A 14,726-nucleotide genomic window follows, 5' to 3' on the forward strand; every position below is an offset into this window, starting at 1 on the left:
TATGATAAGTTCTTTTGAGACATTTCAGATTCCAGCAAACCAGTTGAAAGTTCTGGTTTTTGTGTGTCCATGAAAGTCTGTGAAAGTCTGACTTCTTGATTATTGTAGTAGGATTACAGCATAAATATAGCAACATTTGTAATAACCCAAATGGCTAAAGCTTTCAGAATCAATATAAGAAAAAACCCCAAGAATAAAGATCATGAAAAAAAAGAAAAGTGAAACAGAAATCAATACAAATCCTATTGGGCTAAACAAATCCCTCAACAGCTCTGGAAAAAAGTATGCCAGACTAACCCAGTCATTGCAAAGTGAATGTAAGACATACTAATTTTTCCAAGTATAAAAATACGTTTGTCACCACCATCTTAGGAGTAATGTAATTTTGGACAAACACAGTACTTCTGTTTTTAAGACTCAAAATAAAAACTAAGTAAAAATTTGTGTTCTGTGGATTTTTTTTTTAATTGTCAAACTGGGTATGAGTAATTTTTCAAATAATGAATGCAAAAGAACCAAATATTTTGTTATGCTTAATAAATACAAAAAAGAAAAGAATTGTCGGGTTTCCATGAAAACACAAAGCCTTATTTTTCTTTCACAGACGACATAATAAAAATATCTTTTTAAGTGCAGGTTGCATATTAAATGGATATATTTATACCTTTTTATGACCAAAAAAAGATTAATTACAGATAAGAAACACTTGAAAAAGTTAATGAGAAAGAGGAACACAGTACAAGCAAAATGTATTATTATTATTCCAAAGGTGGAAAAAAAGGCTTTGGGAAAACTAGCTATGCTTCTATGTTGGACCTGGGAATAGTTGCTTCTTAGGATCAACAGATAAACAGTCTCTCATTTGTGAAGAGAGACAGAGAAATACTTTATTTACTTATTAAGAGCTCTGACAAGCCTCAAGTCCTACCTCCTTCAGGAAAGGGTGTTAAGTGCAGTTTCAGCTCTGGCTTCCAGGGCCTCTGCTCCTGTGACCATGTACCTGAGACAGCTGGGCAGCCGGGTTTTATCACCAAATCACAGCTCCCAGCCATGCTTTGTGAAAGGCCTTCCCTGCCTAATGCAAACGGGGTACTGCAAAGGAAAATGCAGGATCCATTTGAAAAAACAGAACAGGACAATTATCAGGTCAGGCCAGGGACATGAGACAGCTTGGGGAAAAATCATGGGACTTTCCAAAGGAGCTTTCCAGCCAAGATGAGTAAGGACTGAGTACAGGGCCCTAAAGAGGCATCTGTTGAACCTTGAATTTACAAGATCACAGCCTCAAGACTTTGGAAGTACAGCAAGGACAGGTCAGGAGCCAAAGAAACTGAGATACACAATGACAAAGTCATGGTCAGAGACCACACTGAGGAGCAGAAGACCCAAGAGCCTGCACTCCCAACAAGCCAGGACACAGAACACAAACCATCTGGCATAACTGTGTAAAAACTGTCCCCATGACCTAATGTTATTTCTCCAGAGGTGAAGCTATTCTTGAAGCAAGGAACACCGAAACGTGGGGGGAAAAAACCCATGCAAATAAAAGGAATTAAAATGCAATTATTTTGTATCTTATTGAAGAATGATTTAAGCTATCACATTTTCATGTTACTTTATTCATTATTATGAACAGATTATTATGAACATTTTGAAGACTAACAAGAAAGCCACTACAATACCTGACCACAGAATGAAATTACACTTAGCTAATGCAACAGTGCCCACACAAATTATCTCTAATTGGTTGACATTCATATGATTGTGCTGCTGATAGTGCCAAATTAATGTCATAAAATGAAGAACAGCAAGAAAAGAAACTCATAAAAAACAGTATCTGTAACTGAATGACAGAATGAGTTAATGAGAATTCTTTTTTTTTTGTATGAAACGGGGAAAATACATCAACTGAGGTCCCATATCCTTCTTAGCTGACCCAGCTTATGGGATCCTCAGTCACAGAGAAAACTGGCAATCTCCAGCTACAAGGCTGGTTGCCTTGCCTGCTTTGAGCTTGACAGCTTGATAGCTGACTAATCTAAAAAAATTAAACACCAAGATCTGTGTATACCTGTTCAGGTGCTTTCTGCTCTGTTATCACAGCATCCACCCGAGTGATTTTGGATGAAACTGTGGGCATCCCTCTATATTGTCATGCAGCTCCATGTTTAACCTCATCCCAGCTCAGCTATAGAGCAAGTCAGCTGGCTTATCACAAGTCATCTTCTGTTCTTTATAACCCAAAAAAGGATTTCACCACTGACTGAGCTGGAGGAAGAGACAGGGGCCTTATAAAAAATCTCCAGATGATTTCCATGAAAAAGATAAGAGGCTTAGCAGCTATGCTACACACCCATTTCCAAGGATGACAATGCAATAAACAGATACTGGCTAAAGAGAACCAAAGCAAAATAGTTCCAGTTCTGTGAACTAAAATGTGGCACTACAGTGGAGTAACTGGGTAACAGATCAATGATTCAATCAGACAGATCAACAGATCCAATGTTTAATGACCCACCTCTTGCTTGTCAATAGAGTATTTAAGCAAGTGGTAGCTCTGCTTCTTTTATTGATCGCAGCTGATGTGTAGTTCTTACATATTGTAGTGACAGCCCCACCTTCCGAATTCCCATCATTCTTATTTTTCTGCTTAGGATTTGTCAGCCCCTTATCCAAATAGCTTGTGCAATTATTTGCTTTTTCAGTTGGTGAATTTTTGGGGCTGAGTTTATCAAATTTCTAGATGCATTTTTTAATATTCTATACCAGGCTGCTGTTACTAGCCCTTTGTGTAGCAAAACATCTGTATTCTGGGCTGAAAAACAATTATATTTACTAATACCTTCTTCTGCAGAAGGACAGTTTTCACCTGGCTCACAAGTAAAGCTCCTAAAGCCCAAACTGTCAAAAACACTTACAGACTCTGAGTTCCAAGGAGGGGACATGCCAGCTCCCATTCTCTGAAGGGCCAAACTCAAGGCACATCCAGACATTTACAGTCACCTCGAGTCACTCTGCTGATATTTGTAGGGCTTGAATGTTTTCAGCATGAGACTGCCATCAGTAGAAGGTTTATTTTTCTTTTAATTTTTGACTAAAATTTTATCAGATAGCATAATACATGACCACTTCGCATTTTAAAACACTATGCTACATACCTTCTAAATTTCTTCAACCAGACCTATACATTAATTACATTATTTTATCAGTTTCACCATCATCATTCTCACAAGCCAGTCACCCTGAATAGCTGAGGATCTTAAAAATTTCTGGGAAAACGTGAAATGAGAGCTGATATCTTTCTTCCCACTTAATACCTTGAGTACTTAAAGGCAACATGTATTTGTTTGGAAGAAACAGCTTCAAAGTGATCAATTTTACCTGTAAATAATTTATTATATAGATGAAATCCCAGAAAATGAGTCTTTATAAATACACAACATATTTCTTGTGTCTTACTGGAACAGTAATTCCTGTTATTGTGTATTAATAGAATTTGAGACAGTTTTGATTCCATGTCCTAGTGAGAGGAACCCATAGCCTCTATTTCACTTTCAAATAGAGAATTGCTGTTATTAATTCAACTAAATTTACTCTAGCAGGAAGACAACAATGCCTAGCCAGAAATCCATGTTCTAAGGAGGATTTAATACAATTTAGTACAGATTAAGTTCCCTCAAACAAACCTCCAAACATTTAAGCGCATAAAGATAATGCAGATAATCATAAAATAAACTGTAAACAGTATATTATGCACAGTAAAGAGATAGAAAGAAAACTCCTCTCGTGTAGTATCAGAATTTTATGTCTCTTAGATTCTTCATACTGTGGTTCATAAATTCCTTTTAGCCTTGATTAAAATAGTTGGCTAATGAGGCTATTGGTCAAAGTGAGAACTGTAAAGGGATGTTTCAGTGCCATCTAGTGGGTTTATCATGTTCATAAAAAAAAGTTGCCTCTTGTATGACTATTTTTATTTTATAATCATAATCAGAAAACAATTTTTGCTGCTTCTCTACGCTTGCTTTTTCTTCAGTTTTGTACATAATGATGTTGGACACATTACCATTAAAATATTTGTGTTTATTATTTCTAAGGCCATTCTGTTTCTGTGCAAAAATAAATCCCATGCAGGGTGGGAGAACACTGAGATATATTGTGTACAAGGAGGAAGCATCATAGTCTGAGTCCAAGACCAATAATCAGCCTAGAGAGGCAGCCCCACATCCTTTGGGAAGAAACAGCTTCAGCTTGAAGATACCAAGATTGGGGGTGTATCAGACCTGTTCTGCTGAGTGATGGACATCTTGATCTTCATCTGACAGAGTTTGAATGTGCTTGCTGAAGATTCTCGCCCTTGCTTTTCCTTACATTTTCTTCTTTGAGGTAAAAAAGCCTTTTAATATATATTTGCCACATGTTGCTACTTCTGTGCTACAATCAGGACTTAACTTTTCAGAATTCTTTTTGATGTGCTTAACAAATTGCATTCATTCTGTCCTTCACAGTAAGGCTTTTTTTCGCCAGCATTCAGATAATCTTTGTGCCTTTCTTTTTACACCTTCTCCATTTCTTCCACTGTCAGAAACACTTGATACCTGACTTGTAAGCAATATTCTAGTACTGGCTTCATCAGGGCTTATATAAACAAAAAATTACCTCCCTACTCCTACACACTGCCTTCCTGAATAGATTTACAAATTCATGTTAATCCTGTTTGCCTCACATATCACATTAGAAGTGTGTGTTGACTCAGTGTTCAAGATGATTTATAAGCACTTTTCAAAGTTGCTGTTTTCAAGGATACCATCCTCCCCTCCAGTTATAAATTTGATTTTTTTCAGACATACAATTCAGTACATGAATATATTAAAACAGGGCTAATTGCATGGGTTCGTTCTGTTTACCAAACTATCCATGTTACTCTGTGCAACTTCAGCATCAATATTTGTCACTGTCAACCTCTGTGTCATCTGCATATTTTATCTTTGGTGATTTTATATCTAAATCAGGTTATGCATAAAACTAGCATCACTTTCCTTTGAGCACTCATCTTTGGAAGACAGAGTTTTAAGCAGCCTCACTGGAGGCTTATTTCTGACTGGCATTATTTTTCTAACCCATCAGTTTCAGGCTGTAGGTGCTACAGTGGCAGCTACTTTAAATGAACAGTAGCACATTGTGCTTGCTCAATGTCCTCTAGCAGTTAAAGCACATGGTATCAGCATATATGATTACATCTGTAATCTCTCCAATACCTAAATCAAGCCTATTAATTGTATTCCTATGGTTTAAATCTTTGTCACCAAAATCCTCTGCCCTTTTCCACTATTTTAGCTGGATCATATCAGGTCATCTACAAGTCCTTTTTAAATGCTCATAAGTTATTAATGCCTCTGCAATTTCCTCAGCACTCCAAAATTCATCTCAAAAGCTGTTGGTGTACATGAAGAGCCTCAGCCAAATGTGTTTTCGTTATGGACTTTCAGGTGTGAATAATCCAGATTTGATCATTTAAAAGAAATCATCCCAAGCAGATGCCAAACTTCCTCCTTACATATTAATGAATTCAGCAGAATTTATGCATCAGCACATTTTGTTCCAAACACAAGAGAGGAAAAATACACTGAAGCTCTTTGTCCTTTTTGCATTCTTCTAAATAGCTGTAACACAAATCTCTGAGGAGTCCACTCAAAACGCGTGTTTGGGAGCATGGCCCAACATCTCAAAGCAAATTCACCTGAGCTCTATGGCCATCAATCACAAACTTTCACTCCTTTAAAGCTCCCATGGTTAATCCCTAGGCATACCTGCCTGCGATGACAGAGAAAGCAGAATCAGAGACACCACATGACAGAAAGAGCCGCTGTTGGTGTGGTGGGCAAACTGTGACACCACAGCTGATGTTCCTCTCAGAAACATTCACTCTGTCAGAAAAGGTCGAAACAGCTTCTAGTGACACACTTGCCATACTATAGCTTATGATTATTAAATAAACTGAGTACATTCTGCTCATATTTGAGCCCCTTCCAGGAATATTCCAAGGAATTATCCATCAAGTACCAGTTTGTCCCTTTAAGCCTGTAGCCTAAGCTTTGAACACTTCTAGCTTTGCATGGGGGCAGGATCCCTTTGCCCAAATCACACTGGAATTCCAAATCAGTGGATTTCCTCAGCTATTTTTGTGCTTATGGGGAGATTGATCCTTCTGGTCTCTATAGATCTGACTTTCAAATGAAAGGGACATAAAAAAATGAGGCTGTTGAATTAAAGTGTATATAGTTCCCTCAGAGTTCAGTTAGTCCATAAACACCACTACAATGAACAGATTTGCATTGTTTCTTTAAATGAAATAAGTATATATTCTATATTATTGAGCAAAGACAAATACAGCTAGTATTAGAGAAAGCATTTTTCAGAAAGTTCTGCTGAGCATTAAGTTAATTCTCTATATATTTTTCCTATTGAGAGAGCATTAAGTAAGGCTGGGGAATTAAACATAAAAATAAAACATCAGTTCATGTAGCTTCTTTTTAAAAAGTGATAATATCCAATTGTGACTGTAAAATAATTCATTGAGACAAATGAGAATTTCAATACAAAGAAAACTCAAACACCAAAGTGCCTTGTAAATGGACAATGGGCTTGTGCATTCTTTTTATATTAGTATTATTATTTTATGTATTATTACATAGCCATAGGAAGGAGCAACATTATGTTTTGCCCTTAAGAATTTAATTTAAATAATTCCTATATTATTTGAGTATTTCTATTGGACATAACTTTTAAAAATATATATTTTTTCATGAAAGAAGTAGAATAGCACCAAAGTAATAGCTGCACACTAGGAATTAGCAACATTAGCTGGGTAATCCATATTGTTCTTTGTTAAAACCAGAATGCTAATTATTGTGAACTTAGAGATTTACTGGGGGTTTACATACCACAGAAAAGGAGATCAAGACAATCTACCCTCCTTTTCCAAATCACACTTCAAATATTAACAGGGTGTTTGTACAAAGCAACCACTGTTCATTCATATAAACCCGCAGCTGCATAATTCAGCAGGGGTGTAGGCGTGTACTGTTGTGCTACAGAATGATTGCTGCCTTAAAATTGCTATATACATGAGAGAAAATAGGCAGATGAAGCACGGAAGTCAGGGTATTATTTACAGAGGACTTACAGGAAGAAAACCCATTGTGTTCTGTGTCTGTTTCTTTCATTAATATGGAGTTAATGTTGCAGTCAATAAATACCATAGATAGATTAATTATTCAGAAGAGTTTATAAATAAAAAAGACAGCAGACAGAATAATGCTGCTGCATTGGAACAGGAATTGCACTAGGTGGTAGTGTGAACTTGCTCCTTATGAGAAGAGGTTGACGATTAACAGTGATGGTTGTGATGCTCATTGGAAAAATCAGCTGCTTTCTACCACCAGACATACTTTACCTAGGAGATGTTACTAAGCTGAGTGGAGTAGCAAATATCAAAAAATTGAGAGATTTTTCAGAATGAATCTTCAAAAAAACCCCACAACTTCACCTTGTTTCATATTCACGCCTGTACCTCTATAACCATACACATATCATATATCTTATTGCTTCCTTAATGCTTACAAAAAGGAGACCAAAACAATGGGGTCTATTCTTTTTTTCAAACCTTAAATAATTTTTTCACTCCTTCAGAAAGCTAAGATTGAAAAAGTCTTTCTTATCTTAATCACTTTTTCTTCCTGCTTGTTTGCCTTCCATACCTGTATCCTGAGCATCTTTCAGGAGGCTCATGTTAGCAGGTTTTTCCAACTTGGCTGCTAGAAAGCATCACCAAACTCAGAAGAACACAGTAGATTTTGAAAATCTATATGATCACCAAAATAGCTCAAATTTACCTCTGTGATGGTGGCTCAATTCCAGCACCTCCTTGCAGCATTCCTCTTGGAATCTCAGAGACTTTACATCTAAAATGCTCCACTAGAGCACACTGCAAGCATTGGTATTTATTTATGGCACCTGGAAGTGAACAGGTGTCTCATGGCACAAAAAAAATCACACAGCATCACAGAGGAGCTAAAAATCCCATTTCAGCCCAGCAGGAAGAGCCGGAGCCTGATGAAAGCAGGACCAAGGATCACCTGCATGAGGCTCCAGCTGCCCTGGGAAGAGCTGAGAGCACTGTTGTGATGCTCAGCACAGGAACCCCAGCTCAGGAATGTTTTGCAGGTGATGTGTAGGGAGGAGAAAAGAGATGAGAACAAGCTGGGCTCAAGTTCTAGGACTAGGAGTGGCTTAGGAGGAGGATGTACCTGCACCACAGGCTGGCATTCTTGGCTCAGCAGGGATTGGGGCGGTGCAAAGAGCAGAACAAAGTTGTGAAACTGAATAAAGAGTTCTGTTAATTCACTTCCCTGAGGTAGCCCACAATTAAAAAATAAAAAACATCAATAAAAAAAATCCAAACTACTTGGCTTTCACTGAAGGATATTTAGGAACATCAGCTGTTGTTCATCTCTCTGTAACACTCAGAAATTGTAACTCTGGCTCCTGGCTCTAACTATGCCATGACCAGTGAAAGCACTCATTTAATCAGTGTCTATTCCTTCTATTTTATAACACAAAATAGCACAAATAAAAAAAAAATAAACTGCATACTCATTCTCAAGTCTCTAGAGAAACTACCTCAACTACTAGACTACTTTTAAAAAGTAACAAATTTAAATTACTGTTAATTTTTTTAACACAGTTGTCTCCAACTGTATCTTCAGGTTTATGCTTCTCAGAAGATATTCAAGCAAATATGATATAGGACATCAGACATATTCAAATATCCTATTACTCCATGTCCGTCAATTCCTGTGGAATTGAATGTACATAAACAGAACTTTTACACCCCTCAAGGATTCAAATAGCATAAATTGCAACTCTCTACTTGACAGAAGATACTGGAATATGCCAACTGTGTGGATACACTTTAGGATCTCAAATGCACTGATACACCCTTGTATCCTAAACTCTAATAACAACATGCAGCTGACACTGTAAATATATGATTGCAGGCAAATACTGCCATCCAGTCGCCAAAACTCCCAGATTTTATTTTATTTTGTTCATGGTGCTTCAGTGGAATGTGAGCTCCACTGAGCACCACCAAGATATTTTCAAGCAGTATCTGATTCACTACTGGAAAAGTGGTTTCTCACTGTGGTTTCTGCGAGGACATAAGTCATCCTGTTTTTATTCACTCATGGAAAGCAGGAAGATGCAATACATCTAATATAAGAAAATTCAACCACCTCTAACATTTAATGTATAAAACACAGATATGAACTAGAAGCAACTTTATAGAAGGAATGTCATGAAGCCATAAATATGAAAGGACAAAATATCAGAATAGTTGTCATATCTGCTTCCTTTAAATCCTTCTAAGGGATGCTGCAGCATGGCTTTACCTAGAGAATTCCATTAACTCCTGGCAGCTGTGGGGAGGCAGCAGTGACTGCTGCCAGATGTCTCAGTCTTTCTTTGGTTCATCACTGTCAGGCTCTGCTTCCTGCAGCCCTCCTGCTCCTTTCAGCTGTTGCCTCATCAGGATCAGGATCATCCGTTTTTTTTCTCTGTGTCCCTCTGGGAATTGCAGTGATGCCACTGGTAGTAAGGATGATGGAAATGACTCTGAAGGGGAGTTAAAAGGTGCATGCAAAACTGCCCTCAATTTCACGACCCTCTCTATTAACTTCTGAGCTTTTTTCTTCTGCATAAAATATCTACAGGTGGTTGTTGGTCCTGTCCTGAGTAGTAAAATGCTTGCACTCTTCAGGTGTTTCTACAACTGTAATAATATTGATTAGCTTCATAGGAAACTCCAAGCACATTTGAGACCTAGATCATAAAGTTCAATTCAAGAGTTTATTTCTCTAATTAATACATGCCTGTTATAATCTTTTATCATTTCTAAACTGTCATGGAGTGTTGCAGTACTTCAAGCCCTTAGATAAGTTTTCAGATTAATATCTGATAATAAAACTACTTGGAACTTATTTTAAGTAGATATTGTAAAGTCTTTTCCCTTTAGGCAAGTGGTGAATTGGTGTGACAATGCCAGGGTTGGTAAAGCGATCCTTCTGTGGCTGTCACAGCATCTCACAGACAGCCCCATGGAGTGCCATCGTGTCCCAGGTGGGGATCTCTGAGCTAATGCAAACTCCAGAGGGAAGAATTGCTCACTTGGTTGTTCTTGCTCTAATTTAAGATTAGCTGAAAGTATTTTGACATGATTCTTGTGCAGTCCCTGGCATTTTGCATTCCAAGTTCGTGCAAGGGACTCTGGTAATGCAAATTGGTTGTAAAAGTAGAACATACTCTCTGTGCTACCATCTCACACACTTCATTTATCCTATCCTGAACATCATCAGATGCCCTTTGATCTGAACACAAGAAATGAAACCAAGTTTGCCCTACACCAAAGCAAGAGTGTTTTCAAGTTATCTCTTGATCTACTGTACAACAGGAAATGCAACCAGAAAAGTGATGTTCCTAGGAGTTTACTTTCAATTCTACTGATAAAATGCCTGCATATATCAGTCTAATGGGATTAACTAATGAGACAAGCTGATAATTAATGTGCTGTTTAGAGGCTATGCTATTTCAAGGCAGTAATGAACTGCTCAGCAATGCAGTGTGGGCTGGGGTTTTTTTTATTTAGGTTGAAGGACTGGGGAGGGGTGGTGCCCCACACAGCTCCCCACTGCAGTGTGAAGGGGGGTGGTGCAGGTTGGGTCTCACCCCTTGTACAATGAGGGCATTGTCAGGGCACAGACCCCAGCCTGAGAACCAGAAAATGTTCCTTCCTGGGGCTGATGGAGTAGATGAATCACCAGACATAATTAGGGACCAGAGTGTCTCTGCAAATCAACTGAAAATAGAGGTAGACAGAGATTCTGGTATTTACACATCCACCTGGCTGATTGTGGAAGGACACTTCAGCTATTCAGGGAACCCTCTAATAAAATGAAACTCTGATTCTTCTTACAAAGTAATCATTTTTTGAGATATGTTATCATTCCTTACCAATTCTCTAGATGTATGTATTGCATCAGTTTGAGACACATCAACATTTATGGCCCAGAAAGGCAGAACTCAGGGCTTGTTGCCTCTCCCAGTTCAGTAACTGAGATGGCCACTCCCCTGCTGCTCACTGTCCCAAAGTTGTTCATTGCTGTACTTTTTCTTTATGAATAGGGTAGGGGGAATGAATAATTAATGAAAGAAATAAGCTTATCTTCTAATGGTATACCAAATATGCCACGACTTTTTGGCCTCTGTGAATGACAACCTTGCAAATGTTCCTTACAGATGTGGAGGGCTGTAATTGCTTCTATTTGAGACCTGGAGCTCCCTGTAATCAGCACTTACACAATGGAGAGGAGCATTGTGCAAATCTTGAAAACACACACCTAACTCACTCTCTGTCTATGGATTCTGTGCTTGTCTGATGACAGTTCTTTCTTTTATCACCTGAACAACTTAATTTCAATGGCATTAAAAAGTATGCCCATTAAATATCTGACTCATGTATCATACCAGACTCACAGAGTGCAGCAAGCAAGTTAAAAGGCACCCATGTACACAGTGCCTAAGAAGCAATAATTTAGATTATTACTTCTGTCTGTAGAGTATTGCTGCAGGATAAGAGAAAAGCTTCAATATGAAATATTTCTGGGATAAAGGGAGAAAACCAGAGAAGGTTTTCTAAAGGCCAAACCAAAGAATTCTGAAGTGACATTTTTACTGTATTTAAGATTTCATGCCAGTGAATGCACTTCCAGGTATTTTAAAAGCAGTGTTATACTAAAAAGACTAAAAAGGCCTTTATCTTGTATGTGTTATAAATTGCAAATTAAATAAAGTATTAGCTTACACCACCTCTCTATTTTAAAGCAAATAGAGAATTATTACTTAAAGAAGAGACATTAGGTACATGAAGAACAATCCCTTTGATGTGTTTTCAATGCTGGCAGGATGTTTTTCAGAGAAAGAAAGAGCTGGTTTTCTCAGAACCCATGAAAATTCCCCAGATGAGGATGGCCTTTGATTTCTTATCCAAATACTGCATCTTTTTGGGCCAGGCTCTGATGTCCAGGCTCAGATCTGGGGTCAGTGGAGCAAATTGTCTGCAGACCCCTTACTTTTTATCACCTCTGATGCAGGCTCTGAGTCCTTTTCATATAACCAGTAGCCCCCAGGATTTTGGCAAGCCCTGGCTCCCAATGCCTGGCCAACAGCACATTCCCGTCCCAAATCAGTGTTCAAGGCTCCCCTTGTCATTTGACAGTCCAGGTGTTGTTTGACTCTCACCTCTGGTAGCTGTCAATAATTCTAGCTTTAATCATTAGGTGTTTTTCATTAATCTCAACAAAATAAAACTGTAGTCTAGCTGGTAGAAAAGCAGATGATAGTTGCTTAAAACACTTACATACATTGTGCATATCTAGTACTGCAAATTCCCAGAATAATCAGCACTTCCTCCTTTGCACATGCCAGCATTGCTCAAATCACTTCATGGTTAGCACCTCCATAACATGTCACATTGTTCTTATAATGCACTTTAGGAGGATGATGTAATTTCTTTTCATAAGACATAAGTGTTGAATAATCCCAAAACAGGCACAGCTCCTTGAAAAATCAAGCCCTGCACGCTGCAATCACCTACAAGTGATGTGTTCATAAACAATCCAACTGGTTTTCAGAAGCAGGAAGTCCACACAAAAACCAGCCCTAAAGCTTTTCACTCTCCAGTTGTTCACCCTTAGCATTTAGTGCCTGTCCAATTACAGATCACTGAAATATCCCTGAAATCTGACAGCTTTTTCAGACATTTGCATGCACTCAGGTTCAGCCATATACACCTTGAAACAGCTACAAAACCCTGAAATCAATCCTGCAGTGCAGCCTTGTACCCTCGCTTGTTGAAAACAATGACAATCACTTCAGCTGGCTTAAAAAGAGGTTGGGTTGGACTCACATTGTGAAATACTCCAGTTAAACTTATTAAGTCTAATTGGTGTGGTAATGTTGAGTGCTGTGCTGGTTGCAACATCCCACTCCCACATTCCTTAAGCTTAAATGACTTCATGCTTTGCAGCCCTGCCTCATAACTCTTATTTAGGGAAGCCCTTTAAAAAGCTTTTGCTGTTCCTCATTATTGTTTTCTTCAATTCTTTTTTAAAGAGCAATGTTTCTTAACTTCAAAGCCAAAAGGCTTAAAATTAAAATGATGATGCTCAATTTTTCTGAAGTAATTTTGAATGTGATACTGATTTAACTGGCCTGCAAAATAAATGGATGTCATCCTGTAGCTTTTCATTACTTTATTTACAGAAAGATGCTATAAACTAGATACTTTTCATCACTTTATTTACAGAAAGATGTTATAAACTAGATACTTCTCATCAGTCTACCCTGTATTAGCTGACCTCTCTCAGAAGAGTTTTGCAAGACCTTCCAAAAATAGCAGAGGGCAAAGGTCGTGCTTCATTGAAACCAACCTACTGGATTTAATTCCAGTAGTGGCCAACAAATTCATAAAATTCTGATAGTATTCTCAAGGTATACTAAAAACTCAAGTTGCCTGAAGAAACAGTACTCAAAAGAAAAATAAAGAAGCCCTCCTGCTTACAGTTGCTCTTACCAGCAAACAGGATAAAAGTATTCCCTGTGCAAGCCATCCTTTTGTTCAGGGAGTGGCAAAGCCAGTGAGAGGCACCAAGCAGACTTTGGGAACCATCCATGTGCTGATTCTCCTCATGTCAGCATTTCCAGGAGTTCTTCTGAGGAACAAATCTTTAAATCACAGCTCCAAACTGAAACCTCCTTGCCAGACACAACAAGAATGGGGCACAAACACAAACATGTGGTCACAAGGGGAGAGAGTACCACAAAACAACACAAATTTTATGAAAGCATCACAGGTGTTGCCACACCACAAGTACTTAAGAATATATTTACACTGGCACAAACATAACAGTGCCCTGATGAAAACTTTCTGTGCTAGACTGAAGTTGGAAATGCGATTGTGATGGAACAGAACCATCACCTGAAAAATGACAATTAAACCCAAAAACACCAGGCCCCATACCACATCCAAGGTCTGATATGGAACCATCTGGGGTTTTTGTTATGTGTTGCCATTTAATAGTGGCTAAATTCCATTTAATAGTGACAATTACATTGTATAAATCAATGTAATTTCTTATTTTCATTTTTTGCACCGTAATTTAGTAATTTGCATCCCAAAAAATTAGATCAATGCACATAGTGTCCATAGGTCTTAAAATACCTTGCTGCAGGAGATTTAAAATTTTCTGTTTATATTGTATTCCTTTGGTCCCTATTTTGTAATTTTTAATTCAATATTGCCCTCAGAACATGCACTGAGCACCAGAGTGTTTTATCACAGAAAATGATGACCAGGTAATTCACCTGGAATTCTCTTTGATGAAAACTAAGGCATAACTGCAGGAATAAATATATTTTCTTTATTAAGATAAAAACTTCAGATCTTACCCCATGTAAATCAGAAAAAGACTTGGGCTTACATGAAAGTTACAAATAAGTCATGCAACAACTGTTAGTTTAGATGGTATTAAAATACAAAGTAAATGGAAATTAACATTTGGTACTCTTTTTTTAGCTAAGAAGTATTTTATTATATGAGTCATCCCATT

General features: G+C 37.9%; 1 long non-coding RNA gene across 1 annotated transcript in view; it reads right to left on the bottom strand.

The window, feature by feature from the left end:
- LOC135306843 (uncharacterized) overlaps positions 1–8,085 on the bottom strand; it is a 45,671-nt gene extending 37,586 nt beyond the window's left edge. The window contains exon 1 of the long non-coding RNA XR_010367594.1: positions 7,896–8,085. This is a non-coding gene — a long non-coding RNA (uncharacterized LOC135306843). The remainder of the gene's footprint in view (positions 1–7,895) is intronic.
- Positions 8,086–14,726: the final 6,641 nt, after the last annotated feature.

The sequence above is a fragment of the Passer domesticus genome, chromosome 8 (assembly GCF_036417665.1).
Source record: "Passer domesticus isolate bPasDom1 chromosome 8, bPasDom1.hap1, whole genome shotgun sequence".
NCBI lineage: Eukaryota > Metazoa > Chordata > Aves > Passeriformes > Passeridae > Passer > Passer domesticus.